This window comes from Lepus europaeus, chromosome 13 (assembly GCF_033115175.1).
Source record: "Lepus europaeus isolate LE1 chromosome 13, mLepTim1.pri, whole genome shotgun sequence".
Lineage (NCBI taxonomy): Eukaryota > Metazoa > Chordata > Mammalia > Lagomorpha > Leporidae > Lepus > Lepus europaeus.
In genome coordinates, this window is record NC_084839.1 from 98,851,523 (window position 1) to 98,860,189 (window position 8,667).

At 48.5% G+C, this 8,667-nt stretch overlaps 1 pseudogene; it reads left to right on the forward strand.

Moving 5' to 3' along the window:
* Nucleotides 1-538: 538 nt before the first annotated feature.
* Nucleotides 539-6,002, forward strand: LOC133772930 (E3 SUMO-protein ligase ZBED1-like; annotated as a pseudogene).
* Nucleotides 6,003-8,667: the final 2,665 nt, after the last annotated feature.

The window sequence follows — 8,667 nt, forward strand, 5'->3', positions numbered from 1 at the left end:
GGAAGCTCATTCAATCAAGTGGTGGTGATAATGGAATATAAATCCAAATTCCAGGTACCAGGGTCTCTTTTAGCCAAATACCAACCATATCAATTCTCTGTTGAAATAATCGCTACTAATAAAATTAATAGTAATAGTAATAGTAGTAGTAGACCATCAAGCTTTGCTCTAGATACCAGAACCTCTTTCCACCAAATGATGATGGTGGTGGGGAGAGTTATGATCATGATGGTGAGAGAATTAGCCTCCATAGAACCTCTGTGGTCCCCGTGAAGGGATGAAGATGATCATAGATGATGATGGTTGTGGTGGTGATGATGCCAATGGTGATGCTGATGACAATGATGGTGATGCTAATGAGGGTAGTGATGATGACAGTGATGATGGTGATGATGATGATGGCAGTGACGATGGTGGTAATATGACAGGAAGATCTCACAAAGGAGGGAAGTGCAAAGGAGGGAACTGGAGAGTACACAAGAGAACACTGGAATCTCATCACAGTAACTGCGGCCTTGTCCCACCTTCGGAAGCTGCTGCCACCAGGAATGCTCAGGTAATCAGGCACATGGCAGTGTTATCATCCTATAAAGTCTCCAGCAGGCACCGCTGCATGAAAGTGAGCATTGCCTGGTGTAAGTGTTCGTGAGGAAGTCTCAGAATGGCCCCCATCCATCACTGGGGCAACGTGGACACTCCTGATACCTTTTATCCTTTTACATCCACTGTGTGAGTTTCCACGGGGGTGCCATAGCCCCATAGCCAAATACCACTCAGAGTGACTTAAAACCACAGCTATATGTATTCTGCACAATTCTAGATGCCAGTGTTTGAACTCAAGGTGCTCGTAGGGCTGTGCTCCCTCCAGAGACCATAGCAAAGGATCCTTCTCTTATGGACTGAGTTTTTCTGTGCCCTTCATTGTGAAGCCCCGATCCCTAATGTGCCAGTATTTAGAGGTGGGGCCCATGAGAGGTGAATAATTGAGCTCTCCTTTCCATGTGAGGACAGTCAGGAGATGACCCTCTGTGAGCCCAATATAGTGTTCTTACTGGAAACCCAGTCTGTGAACAACTGGGTCTGGGGCTTCCGGCTTCCAGCTTCCAGAACTGTGAGAAATGTGCATTGGGCAAGCCATCTAGTGCAAGCTGACTGAGACACCTTCATGGCCTCTTCCAGACTCTTCGGATTGTAGCTGCACCCCTGCAGTATCTGCCTTCATTTCAGTGGCTTCTCCTCTGGGTCTCCTCTTAAGGACACCTGCCATTGCATCATTGGGACAGCTTCATCCTGAGATCTGTCCCTGAATTAATCTGCAAAACCCTATAGCCCACTAAGGTCCCGTTACAGCTTGGGAGATGGGTGTGTGTTTTGATGCCTCTGTTCCATTCATTGTAGTTGCGTCGAGTTTCCTGTGTAAGCTCCAGGGAGAGGATATATCTTTCCTGCCTCTTCCAGCTGCTGGTGGCCCTAGGAGTCCACATCTTTCTACTCTTCATTCTCTGTCCTCTTGTGGTTTCTCTGTGGCTTCATCTCCCCATCTGTTTGCTATGAGGACACTTCTCAGTTGATTTAGGGACCACTCTAAGGCAGGATGGTCTCATCTCAACACCCTTTCTTATGTTTACGTAGACCTTGTTTGCAGATAAGGCTTAGCTCCGAGATACCTGGTGGTGAATTGCTCTTCAGTGGTTCTTCAACCCACCGTCATCATTAGTGAGATGTGTTTTGCTTGATTATGAACATACCTAAATTCTCAGAAAATGCATGGGAGGTCAAGTTTGTTATTTAATGTTCCAACAGCTTGTAGATGTAACCAGCAGTTTTAAGAAAACCCAGCCTCATTTTTGGGCTCCTTAGTCATGGACACAGTCCAAAATGGTAGCTTGGAGCTGCTGGACATTTGTCAACAACAACAGGAACCCCAGGGACACCGGCTTCTGGGTCATCAACATTATCACAGCAAGATGCTGATGATGTCACATGCTGATGGGCACAGCAGATGTGATATTTCTGCCCTCAGAAATCACATGTGTTGAGAAATCCATGGTCACAGATCACAGATTATGTGAAATCTAGAGCGTGCGATGTTTGAAACAGATTTGTCTTCCAATGTACAGTTTGTAAGAAGTGTTCCTGCCTCTTACCCCAATTAAAATAATCTCCATAGTGAACGCAGAGTCCTGCTTTTGCTTCTCAGATGTGCTTAATTCCAACTGCAGTGGCATTGGATGTGGGTTTTTGCTCTTAAGGCAAAGTGGACAGTGACAGTGCAGGGTCTACCTAGGTGTGTTTGGGTTCCCTAGATACAAGCAGCCTCCTCCAAAATGACCTGTACAGCTCTCCCGTGTGCCCAGTTCCTTGTGGGCCCTCAAAAACAGTCAATAGCAATCAGCTGCTCTGAGGAATGAGCTGAAAGGGATGGCCCTTCTGAACTGCCATGTGTAAAAATAAAAATGTTTCCTACGCCTGGAACATGTGCATAGAATTCAGCTGGAAGAAAGAGCAGGCTTGTGTGTTACACTGCCCTCGGCTTGGCAGAAGCTACAGGCCAGGAAACCTGACCCAGTGAGCCACAGCCCCCTTTAAGTCCAAACGGAGCTGCTCCCTCCTGTGTGAGCCATGTTGGTCAGGGTGCCTGTGCGAACCCGGGTCCCTTTTCTCATGCTGTGTTTGTCTCACTGCTTCATAGCAGGTCCGCACGGATGAATGGACGTCCAACTGGCAAGGCAAGGCTCCCAGCAGACAAGCCATGGAGAGTAAGAGTCTGGAAGGTCCCCAGGCAGACCTGAAGCTGGTGGCCCACCCCCGTGCCAAGAGCAAGGTGTGGAAGTACTTTGGCTTCGACACAGATGCGGACGGATGCATCTTGCAGTGGAAGAGGATCTACTGTCGCATCTGCATGGCGCAGATCGCCTACTCTGGAAACACCTCCAACCTGTCCTACCACCTGGAGAAGAACCACCCCGAGGAGTTCTGCGAGTTTGTCAAGAGCAACACTGAGCAGATGCGCGAGGCCTTCGCCACTGCCTTCTCCAGACTCAAACCGGAAGCATCCTCCCTGCAGTCTGTACCGGACACCCTGGCCACCGCCACGGCCCCTGCCAAGGCCGGCCACAGCTACGAGAGCAAGAAGCAGCAGGAGCTCACAGCTGCCATCCTGGGGCTCATCTGCGAGGGGCTGTACCAGCGTCCATCGTCGATGAGCCCACTTTCCGGGTGCTGCTGAGAACAGCCGACCCCAAGTACGAGCTCCCTAAGCCGGAAATTCTTCACCAGCAAGGCCATTCCACAGAAATACGGGGAGGTGCGGGAAGCCGTGCTCAAGGAGCTGGCTGATGCCTCGTGGTGCGGCATCTCCACGGACACGTGGAGGAGCCACAGCCAGAACCGAGCCTACGTGACGTTGGCGGCCCATTTCCTGGGCGTGGGCTCCCCCAGTGGCCTGTCCATGGGCTCTCGGTGCCTGAAGACCTTCGAGGTGCCGGAAGATAACATGGCAGAGACCATCACCCGTGTGCTGTACGAGGCCTTCATTGAGTGGGGCATCAGCACCAAGGTCTTTGGGGCCACCACCGATGCTGGGAGGGACATGGCAAAGGCCTGCTCCTTGCTGACATCCCGGTGCAGATGCCGTGCCTTGGCCATGCCTTCGACGTGGCCATCCGGCAGGCCTTCCAGTTGCCCAAGCTGGCCGGGCTGCTCTCCGGTGCCGTAGGCTGGTGGAGTACTTCCAGCACTCGCCTGTGGCCATGTGCATCCTGTATGAGAAGCAGAGGCAGCAGGGCGTGGCCACACCACCATGCATGCTTGTGAGTGACCGCGTGTGCTGGTGGGGCAGCACGCTGGCCATGCTGCGGCGGCTCCAGGAGCAGCAGTTGGTTGTAGCGGCTGTGCTGGTGAGGACAGCAACAACCACCACCTTATGCTGGAATCTGCTGAGTGGACCACTGTGGCGGGACTGGTGGACCTCCTGCAGCCCTTCCAGCAAGTGGCTGAGACACTGGCCACCTCCAGGTACCCAGCCATCAGCATGGGTGAAGCCACTTCTGCACATGCTCTTGAACAGCACGCTCAGTGCCAAGGACACGGACCCCAAGGAGATCAGCATGGCTAAGGAGGTCATTGCCAAGGAGCTCTCCAGGACATACCAGGACAGCCCTGAGGTGGACCTGTTCCTGAACGTGGCTACCTTCCTGGACCCACGGTACAAGCGGCTGCCCTTCCTGTCTGCTTTCAAGAGGCAACAGGTGGAGAACCGTGTGGTGGATGAACTGAAGGGTCTTCTCGACAAGGCCCAGGATGCCCACTTGGGGCCGACAGCAGCGGAGGACAAGGTCTACCCTGTACCTGAAGAGCCGCCAGCCAAGAAGCTCCCGCTGGCATCCACACCCCCATCCAGCACCGCCATCCACGACCTGCTGGCTGAGATCTTCTGCCCCGTGGACTGTGGGGAGGACCAGGAAGAGTGGCACGCCCAGGCTATGGAGGAGCTGAGCAATTTCAAGTCACAGAAGCTGCTCGGCCTCCACGAAGACCCCCTCAAGTGGTGGTCGGATCGCCTGGCACTCTTCCCTGGCCTGCCAAGGTGCTGCAGAAGTACTGGTGTGTGGCGGCCACGCGTGTCTTTCCTGAGCGCCTCTTTGGATCATCGCCAACATGGTCAGTGCCAGAGGAACCGCCTGGCCCCCGCACATGTTGATGAGCAGATCTTTCTCTATGAGAATGCCCGGAGCTCTGGGGCTGAGGGGTGAACCCCAAGATGAAGATGAAGGCAGAGTGGGGCTTGGACCAGGAGCAGGTGTTCCAGCTGGGGGATGGCACCAATGGCACCTTCTTTGGCATCAGGGACACCAGCTTCTTATAGGGACAATGGTTTCCAATCGCTTGAGAACTGCAATGAATTCATCTTGAAAAGTCTTGTGGGAGTTGGCAGTAAGGCCATGAGGTTCTGGATTCGTCTGTCTGGGAAGGGTCTTTATGTTTGATTCTGTGTCTTGACTAATGGGTCAGATTAAGATTTTCTGTGTCTTCATGATTCAGTTTTGGTAGTGTGTGTGGCCCGGGGGGGGGGGGGGGGGATGCTTCCACTCTAAATCTTGACTCGGCTGGCTCCATGTTGATTCAGAGACAATGCACGGCATGTGAACTGAGACAGGTGAGAAGAAGGAAGAAGGGCATGGCCCTGAGCATCTTGGAGCCCACAAAACGAATTTTCCTCTGTGGGTTTCTCCTTATCCTTGAGACTCAGGAGATTAGCTCTGCACCCAGTTCCTGTCTGGCAGTTGCAAATCCCAAACCAGAGCACACAGAATGTTTTTCCTCCATGCAATTCATGTTCTTCCTGGGAGGGCTTTTGTTGCAGCCCTGGGCATGGTGGATGAAGGGGAGGAATGCCCGGAGCTCAGGTTGGGACACAAGGAACCGCCCCCAAGCATTGGTTATCACACATGAGCTTACTGCACGTGCACATCTTCCTTGAAAGCACGAGGCTGCTTCCTGTGTAAACTTGGACAAGATTCTTTAATTGCCACGTGCATCTCTTATAAACCCCCAGGTTTTATGGTTGTTGGTGAGAAATGTTAATGAGCATAAAATGCACACATTTGGGTAAAAAAAATGTTGTCGTGTGTGGGATATCTCTGGTCGTACTGCCTGCAAATGGTCATCTCATGTTGGCCAAATATTTGCTTTGTAGACTGTGCCGGCCTGTAGCACAAAGAACCGTGTTTCCTGAAACAGAGTGGGAATGCGGGGACAAGGACACAAAGAATGGAGCCAAGACAAATCCTGATCAAGGCTCATTTATTCAACAAGTCCAGTAGTATTTAAACATGACCAGTTGTACACAAGAAGGCACACAGAGGATTTACATATCTAAAATTCTTTTGGGGTTACAAAGAGTTCCCAAAGAGTTCCCGATGAAGTTCTTCTGCTTAACAGATCACAAGATGTTATCAATCATTGATTCCAATGGCATAATAAAACACCTAGGTAATAAATGCTGGTTTCAGGTGTGGCTAATTATCTGCATCATTTTTTGTGAGAAGTTTAGCAGTGAGATATGGTTCTTCCTGCCTCTCCCTGGAATCTCCTTAGCCTAATTGTCTGTGCCTGGATGTCTCCATCCATAGGTTTAAGTGTAAACAAAAGCGACTGCCTGTGGCTGCCCGCATTTCCCCTTTTTATTTTTTGAGGCATAGTTCCTGTCTTAGGTTGCCCGTGTCTCTTCTTGTCCTCACCCGTCATTGGACACCCCAGACATTCTCTGAGGCTCTCTGTCTTAGGTTGGTACAAGGAGACCGAGTCTTACCCGTCATTGGAATTCAATGGCCATCCTTTTTGGCTTGGGGGTGAAGCTGTGAACGCAACTTTAAAATCTCAGACCAAATGGCACCAAATGACACAGAGAGGCCTTGGAATATACAGGGGAGGCACAGAAGAAAAAGCAGGAGCAGCAATAAAGGACCTAGCAAACATCAAAAGCCAGTGGGTCCATTGAAATACACCGAAAGAAAAGGATCAGTTAGAAACACATGCTGAAGTTTGCCTTTTCGCTGCTGTACCAGATGTTTTATGTAAGGAACATTATTTGAGATATTAAAGCAGCAACCTCCAGGAATCAAGCCATAGCTTATATGATCTTCCAGTAGTAAGTAGTCAATGGCAGCACACCTGTCCGGACCTGATCAAGTTCCTCAGCAATATTGGCTAAGGCAGCAGCAGTCGTGTTCACAGTTTTGGTAACAATACATGCTAGTTCTCTTAATTCGCAAGTGTTTGCATAAGCAAGACCAGCAGCGCCTGCCATGGAGCAGCAAGACCAAAAGCCTTCCCAATCCCCGGGAACATGGAAATTATTACATCCTTCATAGATCATATCTTCTTTTGTACAGATTCTTATCAGCAGATTTAAGAAGGAGGGGTGCAACCCATCCAAGGGAGCATTTACGCCTATCATGAGGAGCTAGAGAGCTATATGCGTAATAATCACACAGAAAAACCCACCCTTTAGGCGCTTCGCTCCCATTGAAGTGAGAACGCTGAGTTTTGTTTAATTGCCAAGGCACATAGTATAACCTTTTGGTCAAATTGCTAATTTTTAGAGAAGTAGGATTTATGCCCCGGTAATTTTTGTAAACTCCTTTTTAGTAGAAGGAATTCCCAGGATATTGTTAGTTAACAGGTTGGTGGAAGAATCAGCTGTATTTACACAAAAGGATGATGTATTAGCCGAAGCAGCTAAGTGTAGCCAGCAATTGCTACTTTCAACAGAGAAGGAGGAATTGACCGTAAGAGTTACTTTAACAGTTTTAACCAATACATCAATGAGGCCTTTTTTTCAGAATTGACAAAGGTATACCCCAGAGTCTGACAATGTGACTAGTTTTGATATGCTAAAAATCAATATTTTCTTCCATTATCCTAAGTACATGAACAATTTAAAACTACCGGCACGCACCCACAGAGTCGATGACCTAGGTTTGGCTTGATGTGAGTTGGCGAGCTTCATCATTTTCAGGAGGATCCCAATCAGTAATGTTGTCGTGATGAAGATCAAGGGACTGCTTTGTGGCATTGTTTGTTTGCCGCACCAGTCGCTCAGGTAACCACCGTACTTCATTGTCTTTCTGCAAGAATATAGAAACATGTCCACGTCCCCATATTAAAACAGGGTCAGGTCCATGCCATTGAGCAGTTAGAGGGTCTTTCCACTTCACATAGACCTGTTGTCTTTTGGTCTCAGGATGCCAGTGACGATTGGCCGCAGATTTCCCTTGATTATCCAGTATTAAAAAATTTAAGATGAAGAGAGCATGTGATAGCCATTTATGCAGGGAATGTGCTATGGTCCCGTATTCCCCCTTTTTTATTTTTTGTAAATAATTTTTTAATGTGGTGTGTGCACGTTCCACAATACCTTGTCCCTGGGGATTATAAGGAATCCTGGTGATATGAAAGATGTGGAAGTTAGTACAGAAGCGCTTAAAAGAGTTGGAAGTATAACGCTGGACCATTATTAGTTTTTATTTGTATAAGGGTTTTTAAAACAGCAAAGGCCTGAAGGCAATGAGAGATGACATGTTTGGCAGCCTCACCCGATTGCGGGGTGGCGAAAACAAAACCCGAACATGTATCTAAAGAGACATGTATGTATTTTAGTTTACCAAATTCAGGGAAATGGGTAACATTCATCTGCCAAAGCTGGTTAGGCATAAATCCTCTAGGATTTACTCCATAGTAAGGGACCCAGAGAAATGTAACACAGGAAGGGTAAGATTTTACAATTTGCTTTGCCTGTTTCCGGGTGATTTTATATCTTAGTTCTAAGGTCTGGGCATTAAGGTGATGTAAATCATGACCATGGGATGCTTTTTAGACTTTGTTAGTCCCTTTAAAGGATTTGGCTTCTGAGCCAAAGACTGGAGCAGCTAGAAACACATTTATAACTGAAGTTTAGCATCATTTTACATCTTGACACAACTTTTAATCTAAACAGCCCGATTGGTTATTATTTCTGCAAGATGAGAGATATATCTTTTGACATCTCCAGGGGCCCCTCTGGAGGTATCAAAAGTCCAGAAAATTTTAAACTTTGATTTTTAGAAAGTCTATTAAAGGTGTCAAGAGAACTTAGAGTATCTGGTCAAACTATAATTTCTTAAC